The 15,487-nt window shown below is 49.1% G+C and overlaps 1 pseudogene; it reads left to right on the forward strand.

Moving 5' to 3' along the window:
- The first annotated feature begins 284 nt into the window (after positions 1-284).
- The window catches only part of LOC132319258 (hydrocephalus-inducing protein homolog), a 120,925-nt pseudogene continuing 105,722 nt past the window's right edge, over positions 285-15,487 (forward strand).

Consider the following 15,487-nt stretch of genomic DNA (forward strand, 5'->3'; position numbering starts at 1 on the left):
GAAATGCCAGCAGGCCCTGGTGTGTGTTTGTGGCTCGTGGGACAGCACCCCCAGCAAAAGGCTGTTTTGGCTCAGGGAATGTTTGTTCTGGGGTTTTACTGCTATGAATGTTGACTGTGCCACTTAAATATGGTCTAATCACGGAACAGGGTGGGGAGGCCTTAAGTTCTCCACTTCGGAAGGATGCCGCAGCCTGGAGACGTGGGTGTGTCCTCTGGTTCTGCCATGAATGGGATTCTAGAGTTTCAAAGTTCCGTTGTTGCTCCTTCCAGGTGAGCTGAGAGATGGCCACTGGCAAGATGCAACTGTCCATGGGGTCCTCCAAAATGGCTGGTGGATTCCAGAGGAAAGTGGTAGCACCTCGTTTTCCAAAGCTAGTCAGAGAGACAGAGGAGTCTGTAACTGTAAGTACCTGCTGTGGCTGGGCAGGACCTGTGTTAAGGCTGGAAACTCCCCCTGTGTCCCTCCTGTGCCTTCCTCCTGCTGTCTAGCAGCACTGTGAAGCTGGACGCCACCTCCCCATCGCTTTGCTGCCCGGCTTCTGCTGGAGGTGGCTGTCATGGTGCAGTGGGGGATGGACTGCGTGCTGCTTCAGGGAAGGTCCAGAGTCTTGCCCGGATGCCAAGTTAAATGAATGTCCTGGGCATTGCACTGGAATAGCTGAAGCGTGAGTGTGTGCTTCGTTCCATCCTCTTTGTGTGGGCAGTAATATCTTCTGTCACGTAGGCATACTTGCCAGTGCTGCTCTGACCGTACCTGCCCTCCAGGCAGCTGGGCATGTGGTGGGCTGCTTGAGCTCTGCCTGAAGACGTGGCTGGTCCCAGACAGAACAGGTTGCAAAACAGTAATTGTATCTCGTATCCTGTGTGGAGCACGGATCCAGCCCTGCAAACAGCAGTGGAGTCAGGGCGATTCTTCCTTCCCATCCACAGACGTCCCCTTTGCTGACTGGAGCTCACTTGACTGGAGATGACCTAGTGCTCAGGCTCTGTGAATGAGAGATCTCTGTGTACTTCTGCAGAGGGGTCTGTGAGGCCAGAACAGAGAGAAAACAAGTGCTAATTAAGAAGAAATAACTAAAACTTGGAGCCATTCGTCTCCACGTCAGCCTTGGCACAACGCTGCTTTTCTGCTTTCCTCTGACTCACCCAGCTGTGACATCACACACGTGTTGGTTGTGAGCATTGTGCAAGGATAGAGTTTGGGGATTTCTGATAACTCCTCCCCACTGTCTTCAAAGGTCACTGGCTCAATCCAGCAAAACTAAAAAGAAAACAAATGCCCGAAGAGCAGAAATCCCCAAACATGTCACATGAAATCATGAAGGAGAAGCTAATGGCGGGGCAGAGCCACTTGGTTAGAGCGTGTGTGTTCGGCTCTATATCATTAATTTACTGATGTTAAATATTTCAGCAGGTAACTTAGGGGACTTGCAGGAGTATCCTAGTGGCTGTGATCACAAATTATTCATCAGTGGCAGTTGAAGAAGAAAAGCCTTTCTGAAGAAAGGCATCTGTGTAACTCTTGCTGGTGTTTTGCATTTCAGCTGACTCCCTCGGCCTTCCTGAAGGAGATGTCTCTCACCACGGAGCAGAGGCTGGCCAGCACTCGGGAGATGAGGCGGCCCCGAATTATCCAGCTTCTAGACATGAGTGAAACCTCCCATCAAAAGGTAGCCTTTTCCTGCCCTTTTCCTTGCTGTTGGTGACATTTGAAGAGGGTGCGTGCTTGTGACAGGCCTGCCTCCAGCTTCTCGGAATACCTCGGTGACTAGGTCCTGTTGTCCTTTCAAACTCCCGAGTGACTAGCGATAGGACAAGAAGAAATGACCTCAAGTTGCGCCAGGGGAGGTTTAGGTTGGTGGTTAGGAAAAATGTCTTTCCGGAGAGAGCAGTGAAGCATTGGAAGAGGCTGCCCAGGGGGGTGGTGGAGTCACCATCCCTGGAGGTGTTCAAGGAACGTGTGGACGTGGCACTGCGGGACATGGTTTAGTGGGCATGGTGGGGTTGGGTTGACGGTTGGACTTGATGATCTTACAGGTCTTTTCCAACCTTAGTGATTCTGTGAACTGCTGGTGGTGGTGGAGTTCCTTCTGCTGGGAGAAAAGTAAAACATTTTTCCCCGGTGAGACATTGAAGTCCTGATATGCTTAGTAGCCAATACGAATAACCTCTGCTGAACTTGGTGGATTTTGCTGGAATTTAGCTACCAGTGCTAAAGCCCGATACTGGGGGAAGGCTGGGGCAGGGCACCAGGGCAGGAGCTTGCCATTTTCCATCCTCCTGCTGAAGTAGTCGCATCTTGCTTTGGTACAGTTGCTGTCAAATGCTTGGGGTCATTGGACTCCCTCAACGGTGGCAGCATTGGCCTTTGAAAGCTGCGGGCCTACGGTAATTATTCAAGATTTAACAAAACCAATTGCATTAATGCTTTGGGTTGGAACAATGTGTGGGACCCTTGCAGGGTGTTAGAAATTGCAGGCTGCCAGATATACAGGGGAATCACGCTGGGCAGAGGCGATGTGGAGGTGCTTTATCTGCATCAACGTTTACTTTAAAGCTGCTTTTCTTACAGGACTGCTCAGTACAACGCGCAGTCCAAATGGGTGGATTGCTGAGGTAGGCTGTTGAGTGGAAAATTGCCAGCCAGAGACCTGTAATGAATTGGTTAAGGATTGCCCTAGACAGCACGGGAGTTGGGAATGCGTCAGACGAGTGCACAAATAACTGGCAGTGTGCCGCAGCCACACGTGGAGACCTGCCCATGTCTTTCGAGGGGGAACAGTGCAGCTGGAAGAGGGGAGACAAAGCAGGGAGGAATTTCCTCAAAGTAGTGCCTCTGCTCTGTAAGCATTTGCTGTTTCAGCCATGCTTCTGCAGTGGTGTTAATTAAGAGCAATAATAGAATACAATAAAGCATCCCTTTTAAAGCTCATGGCAAAAGGAGATCTCAAGTCCAGTCTTACTCAAGTTGCCCAGTAATGCTGAGAAAAGAGCTGAACCTTATCACCATCCAATGTTCACCTCACATGTCTTTTTCCTAACTACTGTTACTTTCTTGTTGGCCTTACCTCCTCTGGTACTGTTCTCTTCTTACGGATTTCTAGGCTCTGTATCAAAAAATGATATCTGGGGATGTGTGGGACTTGGTCTCTCTGTCTCAGAGTAAAGATCATCCCCAAATGGTTTCCCACGGAGTCTCACGTAAATTCTTGGGTTTCGCTTGCTCCATGAGCGCTCATGGCTCTTTCAGTAAGTGCTCTGGAGCTGTGTGACCCCGTTAGCACAGGGCTCTGCTGGAGGTAAGCACTGCCTTGCATTTTGGAGAAGGAAACCTGGAGAAACACCTCCCAAAAGAGCTTCTTAGCTTGAGCCCGCTCAGCGTGGCCCAGAAACTTTTGCTGAGCTCAGAACACAGGTGGGTGAGCTCCTGTTTCCCTAGTGTGAGCTGGGCAGACATAGTCACCAAGAGACTGTACTTCCCGGGAGATCAATGTAGGAATCTCATTCATGAATCTTTTTTCCAGCAGCTGAACCTCTCACTGCTCTCTCTTGCATCTCCAGTTCTCCTCAGTTGACCTGGACCAGAGCTTGTTTCAGCCTTTTCCATCAGAGGTGGTGTTTCAGAGCTACGTCCCCTGCGAGGTCTATGAAGCGCCGCTGATTCTGAGGAACACCGACAAGGTAAGTGCTGGGACGTGGAGGTTTAACGCCGTACTGGAAGAGGAGAGCAGTGTAATTCACGTGGTATACAGCATAGCAAGTTATCTGCTGCAGCGCAGCATGTCAGAATCAAATGTCTCAACACCTTTATTTTGCGAGCTGGTGGAAATCTTCCCATGCTGGAGATTCTCCCCCTGATTTTGGCCATGTGTTGGTGGTATCTAGCCCAAAGGAGCTTTTCTAGTCAGCATCCTTCCTCTCGAAAGCCCCGGATTGAGGGGAATGTCGGGGGCTGTACAGTCCGTACCTGCCCTCATGCTTTACCTCGAGTGCGTGTCACGTTCTGGTGGCTCCTTGGTTAACCTTGGTTTGTGGCAGGGCATCTCTGCCTCTCACAACCTGTTTAGCTGCCTCTGCAGCTCACTGTCAGAGGTTGAGTCTTCTCACAGGGGTTGAGTCTTCTCCGCTTTATGTTGGAATAAGTTACAATTAGTGGTGTTAGCACTCCAGAAAGGGTGTTTTGAAACAGCAGTGGAAGCGGACTGATTTAGCAGGAGCAGTGGGAGGCCTTTAGGGGCCACTTTAGGCTCCTGCTAAGTTGAATTCAGTTCTGCCCAGGTTTTTCTAAGGCAACGTGGCTCTCTGCTTTCCCTTTGGAGAACCACAGCCCATCCACAGTAACATGCTCTTGAAGGTTTCCACCTTTCCTTGAAAAAATTGTGATCGTTTTGAGATTTCCCAAGGAAGTTGAGAAGGGAAAAGTTGAAAAACGTCAGCAATTTTGTTCCACTGTAAAGAGGAGAATTGAGACCTTTTGAATTTCAGCAGGGGAGATATTTGCTGGAGTGAGGCATGTGCTAAGAGCAAGCTGGTGGGAAAAGAGAGGAGCGAGGAAAGGAGCTGAGTTAGAAGGTGCTCTGGGAGAGAACATTGTACAGGCAAGGGTTTCTCTTGACACCTAGCAGTAAGTGTGCTGGAAGCAGAGAAGGGTCAGAAGAAGAAAGGTGTAATTAAAGACAGTCTTGTGTACTGAAGAGTAAGATGTATCCCTGAGAGGAGGGCGGCAGGATGGGAAGATGGAAGTGTGCACGAGAGCGGGTGAATTAACCACCTCTCCAAATCTCCCTGTTGGGGGAAACAAACAGGTGGACAAAAAAGCGCTGTCGGGGCATATGGCAGGTGGAGGAAAAGCAAGAGAAGTCAAAGTATATTTGGAGAGGACAGGTTTTGACAGGGACACGGTTGAAAAGAAGACCCTTTGGCAAGGGAGGATGCAGGCGTGGTCCCTCAGTTATTCCTGGAGAGTGCTGCGCCATTCCTGGTCTGGCGTTCAGCTCGGGGATATTGGAAAGATGCAGCGTGGATGCCCATGCCCCAGGGATACCACTTGTGTGGTCCACAGTGATTCTGGGCACTCTTTGCTGTAGGTATCCTTTCCTGATTAAAGTGTGCCTCCGTTTCTCTTTCCCTATGGCTCTGCTTCATTCCCACTAAGTGTTTTGGCTTCAGCTGCTCCGTTATCCATGTGGCACTTCAAAATGTTTGTCTTTGCCAAGTACCAGCCAACAGGCAAACAGTTAATTTGCTCTATTCCTGCTTCCTCAAGTGGAAAGGAAGAACTGCATCAACATTTCTGCCATTCCCACTAAAAAATAATAAACTTGTACAGCTGCACCTTGGGATTTGTATGCCCTGTAAAGAGGAGGCAATGTGTGAACTGTTGATTTTTTCCCGAAATGAATTAGTTTTGAAGCTAGTAAGACCTCAACCATTGGATAGTGCTGGTGTGAAAGTAAGATCGGCTCTAAGGAAAATCCTTGGCATATTTAAGTACACAAAGTTAGAGATGATAGTCCTAAGAGAGGTTATCATATTTTAATTTTGTTGGCTTTTGATAATGTCCTAGAGAAAAGCAACATGTGCTCTGTCTCAGTTTTCTCACCAGTTTCGCAGATTCTTCTGAATCATACTGACTTATACTGCATGGTAGCCTGGTGCTGTCTGCTCCATCAAAATCCAGCTGACAGCAAAGTGTATTCCAAAGAGAGGCTCTGTAATCATTCAAATACAGAAGTGCTTTGCTACATACTTCCTGTTTGTACCTGTGTTTTGTACAAGTGCTTTTCTGTCTTCAGGCTGCTCCTCACGTCTTCTGGGTGGCTTTTGCTGAAGGTCTTAACTCATCTCCCAAGGGACTTGGTGACCAAAATGTTTGTCTGCAGTGTGAAATTGGCTCTGGGAGCTCGCTGCCCCAGGGGATTGCTGGGAGCAAAGGGTGTTTGGAGAGTTCAGGACTGCCTGGGCCGTGGGTTATGAGGCTCGGGTGGGTGGTGCAGAATGAATCTCCACTTTTGCCAAGCCTCATGTGGGTTCGTTGTTTCCCAGTGAAGCTGCCTGTCAGTCAAAATCACCTGTTTTAGACTTTCTGAGATGAGGTTTGGTGCTCAGGGGTTGATATCCGCGTGCTAGAAAATGCCTGTGTGCAGTCTCTGTGTTTGTGGCATCCCAGAGGGCAGAAACTTGCAGCAGGGTGCCTGCAGGGACTCCCGGGTGTGGGGAGGAATGCCCAGAGATCTGCCTTGCCTGCACTGTCAGCTGCCTGGCTACAATCAGCAGGCAGCAAGAGCCTCCGGAGAGCTGAGATTGGCTTTTAATAATGAAACCACAGTGTGAGTCAGTGCTGGTCATGTATCTCAGGGCAGAAAATGCCTTTGAAGCCCATAATTGATAGGCACAGCCTGGGGGGGTCATCTGGCTTGCCATTATTGTGGTAAGTTGACTGCTCTGATCTTCTGCATCAGCCTTTCCTTGTAGAGTATCATGCTTCTTCCTTGCTTCTCTACAGCCCCCTTTAAATTCTCTTAGCCATCTCCTTGTTTCTGGGGTTGTCCCTTTGTTTTCCTATGTTCCTCCTTTTGCTCCTCAGCTTGCTTTTATTCCCAGTAAGGCCACAATGTCTGTGGTCTCCTTCTCTTGTTGGTCTGCCTGCATGACTCTGTAGCACTGCAGCTTGACTGCCCTGCTCAAACCCGGTAGGTTAGAAGTGAATTTCTTCCTTGCCCCAGTATAACACGTCCTGTTTTGCCTTCAGATGATACATTCCCCCTTCAGAGGTGTGATGGCATGGATGTGCGCAGGCAGAAGCAAGCAGGTTCTCGGGGTTTGTTGACTATGTGGATGACTTGATTCTGGTATCGTATCGCCATGCTGCTGGTGTCTTACCTGCTTGGCACTTCCTTCACAGCAGGGCATTGCCCTACTGCCTCTGGCCTGGAGCTATTTTCCCCCAGCAGCAGGGATTCAGGTCCACCCTTGTGTATTATGTGTATGTACCTCGAGAGGTAAAAGTGCTTTGGAAAGGTGGTTGAGGCAGGATGTCACCAGGGCATGGCTAGGTCTCTTCTCCTCGTGTTTCCACAACTGGCAAAGTCATAGTTTCATGTCTTACCTGCAGGTTCCTCGGCTGGTGAAGGTCGTCCTGGAGAGCTCACCTTATTTCAAGTTGATCGGCCCCAAGGATGTGTACCGTAAGGTAGCACCTGGCATGCGTTCCACTTTCCGCATCCTTTTCACCCCTGAGGAGAACAAGGTGAGACTGGAGGTGCCAAGAGGTCGGTGCCTTCAGGGGAAGCTGCACCTGCAGGGCCGGATTCAGACCAGGGCATCTGGTGTGGGTTTTGTGGAACTGTCCTGGTTTTGGTGGGGTTGCACTGGATCTAGAACTGGGGGAAGCTCTTTGCCCATGGTGAAGATTATGCTCTCACAGGCTGGAGGCTCTTGTGTGTTTCAGACTGTTTTTATCCTTCAGCGCTGGCACATTTAACGTAATGTCTATTGGCTTCAGGGATAAGAGAGTCTACTGTCTGTGGTGAGGCAGCCTCTCAAGGTGTCGGTTTGTAGTATCTGTCCGTTGCTGCATAATTATGGGTTTGCTCCACTAATTATAAATACAAAGGTCTCTTTAAAAGTGACCTGTTATTTGGGGGACCCAAAGTAAGCCTGATCAGAGTGAGGACCACCACCTTTGAAAACTGCAGTCACCTTAATGTATATCACGTTGGACACAGTAGTGACACAGCTGAATGTTGTGTCTAAAGTAATCGCTTTTTTTGCATGCCGGTTCTAGTCCACACCCTGCTGTGAGGTCTGCTCCAGGCTGCAGCTGGTCACATCTTGGCATTGCAGGGTGCTGCTAGGCGCTGCAGCAGGGACTCGCAGGCTGTGCTTTCCCTCAGTGTCCTTTCTTGAGCGTTCGTGAGGGAAGGTGCATGTGGAAGAGTAGGAAAGTGTCAGGGAGGGGTGTTGATAAGATGTTTAGCCATCTCAATGGCAGGGGTTTAATTCTTATGGAAAATCCTGGAGGCATGAGTAGATCCAGAGAGGTTTTCTCTTTCCCACCTGGCAGGCACTTCCCTGCCTGGCTCTGGACTGGAGCAAAGATGATGCTTTTTCATCCCCTGTGTTTCCAAGCCTTGCAGCCGTGCTGTTTCTGAGGCTACTTGCCCTCCTGTGGTCCAGCTGTGAGTCTAGGGGAGAGGGAGTGCTGTGCCCATGGCAGGGAGCCAGCCTGGTGCAGAGCCACTGAGCTCTAGATGTCCTTAACTCAGCAGGAGGTTGGTGTGCTGCAGATGACAGTGAGACATCTGCCTGGCAGAGCATGCCTAGGACTAAAGGGGCAGGTACAGTCTGCAGGCAGACCCCTTACCCCAGAGCCTGTGGGCAGAAATACCGGTGTGGCTGTGTCTTCATGCATGTTATTGTGGTTGCTCTGTCACCTGGCGCCTATTCCGTGCCACACATACTTTTGCTTGGAGGTTTGAATACCAGTGCCGTGGCCCTGGCAAGTCTGATTCTCCGTGCTGTGATGCGAAGGGTCGGTGCTGTTACCTGGAGGCTTGTTAATACAGAGGATTTAGTCCATGGCAGGGAAGGGAGGAAGCATTGCAGGCATACAAAGACAGGCAGGCTGACTCCTTCCGCCAGCCCCCCGCCACCCCTTAGCACTGTTTTTCGCATGCCTTTGTTGGAGAGGCAAGGTTAGGGGATAGCTCTGAGCCAGCTGGTTTTTCTGCAGCAGGCCAGAGGTGCAAGATCTCTTTGGGCATAGCTGTTTTCTCATCTTCCATTTGCAGCTTAGATTCAGTTTAACACTTTGTCCTGTCCTCAAACAGTATGGATATAGAAAACTGAAGAGGAAATGCCCTGTGGTGCCTGGCTCCCCATGCTTGTGAAATAATCTGTTCCTTTGGAGGGACTGAGAAATCATTCAATATCATTAATATTTAGGGTAAAAATTATGTTGGCCTCGGGCAGTTCTCCATGCTACCCAAGTGACATGAGAGCTTAATGTCACTGAGGTAGGCTTTGCAAAGTACAGTGGTGCCTTTAAAATGTGATTTATTAGTATAAATTAGTGTTCATTTTTGGGGTGGAAGAGGTAAACGGGCGCCCATGAAGGGCAGCAAAGTGCTGCTCTTCAAGTTTCGAGAGGCAGCAGAGCAACACGTGAACATCACCACAAGTAGAAGTAGGGTGAGATAACCCCCAAGAGCACTGATGATGAATACTTTGTCCCTTGTCTTGCCCTTGAACAGGCGAGCGTCTGGAGTAGGGAGCTCTGCCAGCGAGAGGTCCTCCGCACAGCTTCGGCGACACCCCGGCGGGTTTCTGCTGAACTGGGTTTTGTGCCCCTTGCAGGGGTTGTGCAGGGCATTGGGAGAGGGCTGCGTGCTGCTCGGTGAGGAGCACGTAGGGGTTTATACAGCCGAATCAGTATTTTGTACAAATCGAACATTTTGTCTCGTCCTTGGTGGAGCGTGAGTCAGCAAAGTACCCAAGTGCTGTAGCTCAGCTACAAATGCATCAGTAGCATGGTCAGGAGGTGCAGAGCACCTTGAAAACCCCTTAGCGAAGAGGCAGGCTCTGGGAAATGGTTCTGTAAAGCCAGCTGCGTTGGGCTTGCAGTTGCTGGCATGCAGAATATCTGTGGTTTAGCTGTGGAAGGCTTATGAGTGCTCCTTTGGCACAGCCTCTGCCTCTCTGCTGCTCCATGATCCACTGGGATTGTGGACAACCCAGTGAATCGGGATGCAGGTACAAACCCCTCTGTCAAGGTTGGCGAGTCTTCCTGGTGTGGAGCTGGTTTCTCTAATTCTCTTGATTTGAATCTATTCTTCCCCAGGGTACGTCTGACTTCAGTGAAGTCTCTCACGATTCAGGGGAGTAAAATTGCAGCTAAGCCCTAACTAAAAGGACCATGGGAGTTGTTAGTGGCTGAAATGCCATGTGCCATGCAGGCCTTTCTTGAAAAATGAGCAGTTTTGGCACTTGTGTTACAAATATGAAATGCTAATTCTTCTGTTGGGCAACATATGCAGTTAGTTGTCCTTGCTGCTTCTGATGTACGCATTTCTGTTTTATGGCTCCGGTTGTACAGCGGGGGTGTTCTCGTGCCACCTGTGTTCCCGGGTGTCCTTGCGCGATGGTCTGACAGTCTCTGGCTAACTGGAAACCATCATGGAACTGACTGGCAAATAAGCAACAACCAGAAATACTGACATTTGTGTGTCCTTTAGGCTTATCAATAGATTATCTTAAAGGAAGAAGGAAGGAAGAAGAATATAAAACCACAGCACAGCCTATTTTGTTTTGTCCTCTTGTTCTTTTCACTGTAGCAATACAGTATTTTCAGGCAATCCAAGTTCAGTCTGTAAGGTTTGCAAAATTCATTACCGATGCTCAGTGGAGGCTGAATTAATGCTCATTGATTAATATGAAATATGACAGGACTATGAGCTGTTCCATTACTGAAATGAACTCGTTTAAAATTCAGTCCAGCCGTGTTAGATGTTTTGTAGCACACGGAAGCTATTCCAAGTATACTTTCAAGAAGACTCCGGGGAGGAGGAAAGGGGCAGAAGATCAAGGCAAATGGCCCTGTGCAAAATGAACCTGGAGCGAAGGGACTGATTTCAAAGCATCCTGTGACTTGGTAGCTGAGGGAGTCAGGAGGCGGGGTTCCACTTCTCGTCTGAAGTCATCTTCATCCTCCAGCCTCCCTCCTCTCTTTTAACGGCCCTTATTTTCCAGCCTTGATGGTATGATGGTTTCAGCAGGGAGCTTGCCCTGTTTGACTTACTATGCTACCTCATGCTACAAGGATCTCCTCTTTGCTGCTGCCTGCTGCAAGGAACCCAGTGAGGTGTTTAGGATCGGTTCTACAGTAAAACTGACATCCAAGTTTGCTGGCATACTGGGCAGTTAAGGCTGCTATCTCTGTGACAGTAATGAATGTTAGCCTGAATTTGCAAAGAGCTTGAAGTGACACCTTTGATACAAGCAGCTGCTCTAATTTCAGCGGGTGCTAATTCAAATGCCATTGGTGATGCTTTGCAGGCCAGAGCTTGTAACTTACTGCTTATCAAAGGGGAGTAAGAGAAGAGGAACCATCATACAATGAACTGTATTTTCCCTGAAACTGAGAGCGGAGCTGTATGAAGGATGAAGTCGTATTTTCATGAAAATCTATAGCCTGAAGCTGCATCTAAACACAACGGTCTTTAAAGCATGGAAGTGATGCAACCCCTCTCTCACCCAGGCATGTTTACTTAGAGACCTGGTTTTAAACAGCCTGCTAAGGGTTTGCAGTTGCAAAGTCAAACAAGATCTTAAACTGGCTTCGACTGTACCCCTAGACTGTGAGTAAGTGCATAGCAGAGTTGGTAAGACAGGGCAGTGCTGCAGTGGAGAATTGCAGCCTTGATCTTCCAGGGGAGGGCGATTCAGCTTTCAAAAGCTTACGGGACCATGGATTCACAGCAGCATGAGCAGCCAGCTTCTGCCTGGCACCCCTCTTTCCTTGGTTTCCCCCCCCCACCCCGTTTGGCCTGACGCTGCCTTCAACTTTGCTGTGAGGTCCCACTTTGGGGTCCTAGAGCGTGGTTGAAGGGTCAGCACGTGCTGAAGTGCTTTGAGTCAAGCTTTGTAGAGGATGCACCGTCCCAGGGCGTCCCTGGAGAAGGGGCTCAGCACACAACATGTGTGTATGTGAATGGCAAGAGGCAGCTTTCTCTCTCAAAGGTCGCGGTTGTCTCTGCGAGGCCAAATCCTTGTTGCTTTAGCCTTGTCTTCGCACGCCTGGAGAAGTCCCTTCCCCAGGTGCTGCTGTGCAGGCAGTCCCAGTGCCCCTCACCGGCAGCGGAGCTGGGAAGGCTGCCTGTGCTTGCTTTTGGGGGGGATTGATTCCTTGGGCTCTTATTTACATTGCTGCTGATCTGCTCCTTAGCGATGACAATGACTTGAAGATTATTTCCTTTTACTTCCCTCAAATGCCTCCAATTGTTGAAGTTTTCTTTTTTCTTTATCCCCTGCTGATCTGAACTCCTTGCGTCCTCCTCTGTCTACCTGGCATCTGGAAGGGAGAGATAAGTAAATATGGCATGCCCAGACTTAATAAGGCACGCAGATTTCAATTGGATTTACAATGCCTTTGTTAGAGGAGTGTGGCCAAAATAACAACAAAAAAAGTAAATAGGATTCTTTATTTGCTAATGCAGTTTCTGAGGATCTAAACAGTCCAGGATGTGAAGTACCCAGCTAATAGGTGCTTTAAATTCACATGGGCTGCCCATAGCTTTTACTTTAGAGGGCTTAGGCTGCAAGGTTGAGTACAAAATTGCTAATTCAGAAGGACTTGCTGAGGATGAAACACATTCCTGAAATGTGATCTTCCAGTCTGTAGGTCGTTTGCTGCAGTTCCTTTCCTGGTATTTTGCCTTCCAAATATGAGAAGCAAAAGCCCTTCTGCAATATCCAGTGTGAATATTTGAGATACCCAGAATAAAAGATCCTTCTTTATTCTTTTTCCTCCTTGGATGTGACAGCGTCTGTTACTGCAACCTTAAACCTCAGCCGAGCAGGCGGTTGGTAGGCGCTGGGTGTTAACTGCTGTGCTAAAGCTGTAGCTCTGTGTCTGTGCCTCGTCTGGCTGCTGTAGGTCCCTTGCAGGCTTGGAGAGGATGGGTATGGGAGCAGGAAATCCCAAGGGCAGAGGAATCCGAATCTTGTCTGGTTGAGGGGGTTTGCTGCTGTGTGCAAATCCTAAATTGTCTGCTTGCTGCTTCAACAATTATAAAAATACCAAAGGAGATAAAAGCACTGAGTGGAAAAAAGATGAGGACAGCAAGTGAGTGATAAGAGGCAGAGCTTTTATCAACTGGTCACTAAGAGCTGCTGGAGGTAATGGCTCCTGGCCCTACTAAACAGTTTTACCACTGCTTTCAGCGGGGGGCAAGGTGATACTTCCAGCCCAGCTATGCCACACTGTAGATCTGGAGATCGATCTGCTCAACCCTACAGCAGCATGATTTTGGCGATTTGATTCACCTCCCTACTGCTAAATGCCAGACAGCTTGAGGGGGGGGGTCTGTCTGTCTCTTTTCTGAGCAAGCCAATGACCGGGAATAGCAGAGCTGAGTTTGCTCTGGTCGGGATGTCTGACCTGCCTCAGGGAGGCATGCTAGCAAGGCAGCAAGTCCCTTATTCTGGAGACTGTACAAAAGGGAGGTGATGAAGACATCAGTTATGCAGGGGAGGGGAAGCAAAGCTGTTTGCTGCCTCCCCTGAGGCTAAGAGGAGATGTAAAGGGAAATTGAGATTAGACACAGAAAGAGCTCTCTTTAAGCCTAGGGCAGAGCTGGAACAGGCTGCTGAGGGCAGGGGTGGAGTTGTTAGTGCTTTCAAGTACTTGTCAAACATCTCTTGAGTAGTGTGGGTACAGAGCTGAGCCAGTTCTGGGGTGGGGAGGTGGATCAGATAACCTTTTAAGGGTGTGTGTCCCCAGCTTTGTCTCCATAATGCTATGGGAAGGGGTGGGAAATACACCTGTACCCTACACTCAGCTGATAGAAAAAAAGTATTGTGTCCAACTTGTTAAGTATTTCACCAGACTGACTCTTGATTGTGCATGTGGCAAAGTCCTTCTGAAAATGTACCTGAGCATCTCCTGCCAAGCTTCAAGGAGGTCACTGCATTGCTGGGATTGGAGCTGGCCCTGTGGCACAACTGAGTTCTTAGTGGTGCCTTTAATAGTCTGCAGTGGCGATCAAGGCAGGTTCTTGTTACTGCTGTAATCCCGTACATGAAATGACTCAATTTTGGTGCCTCAGAATCCAAGTGTCAGATGATTTTGTCTGGTTCTGCCAGCTTGCTGGGAAAGCAGGTGACTCAAGGGGGTTGTTCCTTCTTTGCGAGTTAGCAGCCCTGTTCAAGTCGTGCTACTGGACTGAAAGGTCATTCAGGCAAAAAGGAGTATTATATTATTGAATGCTCCTGTTAGAGTCCTAGAAAACAGCAGCTTTCCTTCTGCTGTGGGGATGGTACTAAACGCACTGTGCTGAGATTGTTTCTTTCCCTGCAGGATTACTTCCACCGGGTCACCTGCATCACGGAAAGGGAAAAGTTCGTTGTGCCGATCCGAGCTATAGGTGCCCGAGCCATCCTGGACTTCCCTGACCAGCTGAACTTCGGTGTCTGTCCAGTCAAGTACAGCACCCAGAAAACACTGCTGGTTCGCAACATCGGGAACCGGGAGGCCCGCTACCGCATGAGCACTCAGAGGTAAAGGAACTCAACATCTTGCTTGTGCAAAATACTGTTGCGTGATAATAGATTTGGTAAGCAGTAACAAAAAAGAACCAGAGCATCTGAGCTGCTGTATTGCAGGCGTAGCTGGAATGGGCAGGACATGTGGGTCTGGCAGTTGCTTACAGTGTTTTAAGCATGATGCAACCTCCGATAAAACTCGGCAAGCTGCAGGGAAGTTTCATACTGCAGTGGTGTCTCCAGCACAGCCTCTCACAAGACCAGTTCTGTTAGTTTGAAAGAACAAGTAAAGGAAGGCAACCTGACCGCCCTTGGGTTGTATGGGATAGTGCGTGGCAGATGACAGCTCTAGGAGCTCAGTTCATGTACACCAAACGCAGTGTTAGGAAATGACGAGCTATGAGCTGGTGGCAGAGACATTTAAGAGTTGATCAGCAGCTGTGTCTATTGGCAAGTAATTCTGAGCAATTGGAGATCAGTTGATCAAAGCTGAGGGTACTGAAGTCCTGACAGTACCACCGTGTGGTCCAGGAACTTTGTTTTCCGGTAGGTTTGGTCTGGTCCCTGGGAGCAAATATTCTTACGTAGAATGAGCTCTTAAGTGGAGACGAGCAGACACGGGCTTCAAGACTGCACTACAGCCCCCAAGCAGAATGCTACTGAGGGCACAGGCAAAAGATGCAGCAACTCTGTGGTGCAGGGGTTGGGGGCATTTTCTCCTAGAGCTTTATCTCTCCTAGAGCTTTATCTCTCCTAGGTTTCCTGGAGAGTGTTAGAATGTTAGTAGCTAGCTTGCAACCTGCTGGTGGTAAGTACTTTCTGAAACGGTTGCATACCACTGTCAGCCAAATACACCCGTGCTCTGGGAGGCCACAAGCACAGGGTATTCCGGTGGTCCCCTATTAAATGCCTGATGTGAATGGTGTTGCAGTCAGCCTGTGCTGTTCCTTTTGGTCTCAGAAGGCAGTCACCCATTTTGGGGTTTGCTGAATTGGAGAGGGTAATGCGTTTTTGACACCGCATCTGCAAGGAAACCAGTTCAGTTGGTTGATAATGAGCTGAGAGTTGTTTGGTCCCAGAGGTCTCGGTGTAGGAGCTGAGGTCAAGAATGCAGCAAAGACCCGCTGTCTGACTTGGTGCACCTGAGTAGCCTCAATTTCTTCCCCACGAAAGCAGGGCTCGAAAGAAGACTTCTTACTTTGGTCCTGTGAAACGTGAGGGTC

The sequence above is a fragment of the Gavia stellata genome, chromosome 26 (genome assembly GCF_030936135.1).
Source record: "Gavia stellata isolate bGavSte3 chromosome 26, bGavSte3.hap2, whole genome shotgun sequence".
Classification (NCBI taxonomy): domain Eukaryota; kingdom Metazoa; phylum Chordata; class Aves; order Gaviiformes; family Gaviidae; genus Gavia; species Gavia stellata.